Source organism: Ptiloglossa arizonensis, unplaced genomic scaffold (genome assembly GCF_051014685.1).
Source record: "Ptiloglossa arizonensis isolate GNS036 unplaced genomic scaffold, iyPtiAriz1_principal scaffold0508, whole genome shotgun sequence".
Lineage (NCBI taxonomy): Eukaryota > Metazoa > Arthropoda > Insecta > Hymenoptera > Colletidae > Ptiloglossa > Ptiloglossa arizonensis.
The window spans coordinates 320,288-321,804 of NW_027478878.1; positions in this window are offsets into that span (position 1 = coordinate 320,288).

Consider the following 1,517-nt stretch of genomic DNA (forward strand, 5'->3'; position numbering starts at 1 on the left):
ACGGTCCGGTACCCCCGGGCGATCCGCAGTGCAAGCCGCCTTTGAACCCGGCGCAGCAATACCTTGCTGCGCCGGGAGGCGGCCAGGTCGCCCGCCCAAACGGGGGCCCCGTATAGGGCCACCGAGTGGACCATTCCCGCGTAGAGGCGGCGAACCCGGTCACTCGGGCCCCGCAGGTTGGGGAGGATACGGCCCAAAGCGCCAACTATCCTCTCCAACCGCGGGGCCAGGGCCCGGAAATGGCCCTCGAAGCGCCAGTGGCTGTCGAGGTGAAGTCCCAGATATTTCATCTGAGACCTCACCTCGACGTCTGTCTCACCCACCCGGATCAGGGGGGGAGGCGGCTCTCCCCGGGGTCTATACATCCCGAGTACCTCGGTTTTGTGGAGAGCCACCTCCAAACCGATCCCCCTGATCCGGGAGACGACGCGCCGGACACCGTCCTCGGCGGCCCGAACAGCCCCCCTCCAGTCCCCCCCGACGGCCAACAACAAGGTGTCGTCCGCGTAACATGTCAGACTGACGCCGTCGGGGAGGTCTTCGGCCCGCAGGACGGTGTCGTACCCGAGGTTCCACAGCAGGGGTCCTAACACCGACCCCTGCGGAACCCCGGAGTACACCGCTCTCCTCTCCGTCCCGCACCGGCCCGGATACTCGATCCACCTGTCGCGGAGGTAGTCCTCGCCGACTGCCCTAAGGTAGGCGGGGACTCGATGTTCCTCAAGCCCCCGCCTAATCGCCGCCCAGGGTAGGGTGTTAAACGCATTGGCGATGTCCAAGGACACCGCCAATGCCACCGCACCCCGGGAGACCGCCGAGGCCGAGAGGGACCGGACGCGTCGAATCGCGTCGATCGTCGACCGGCCCTCCCGGAACCCGAACTGGCACTCCGCCAGCCCGGGCCCACCCCGCGACAGGTGCCCGACGATGCGGGCCGCCACGACTCTTTCTAGGAGCTTGCCCACATCGTCGAGCAGGCAAATCGGCCGGTACGCTGACGGAGAGTCCGCGGGCCTACCCTCTTTCCGGAGGAGGACCATTCGGGCCACCTTCCATGCGGAGGGGAATCGCCCGGCCTCCAGGCAGCGGTCGAATAGCTCCCGGAGGCCGTCACCCAGGACGTCCGCGGCCAAGACCAAGACTCGGCCGGGCACTCCCGAAGGACCCGGGGCAGTATCCTTCGCCCCGAGTCTTCGGATGGCCGCGGCTAGCTCCCCAGCCGAGACCCCCAGCTCCGCGGACCAGGTGGTCGGGTCCGCAGAGGGACGTGGCCCGCTCTCCCCCACGATCGGGAAGAGCGTGTCGACCACGTCCCTCAAGAGCTGGGGGTCGAGACCCTCGGTGATCGGGGGCGCCCATGGCCGGAGTTTATTCAGAACTATCCGGTATGGGCGCCCCCATGGATCCCGCTCGAGGGTCTCGAGGAGCTCCTTCCAGCTCTGGGCCTTGGCCCGTTTGATCGCGACCTGCAGAGCCCTCTTTCCCGCGCGATAGGACTCGTACAGTTCCGCCGCCCT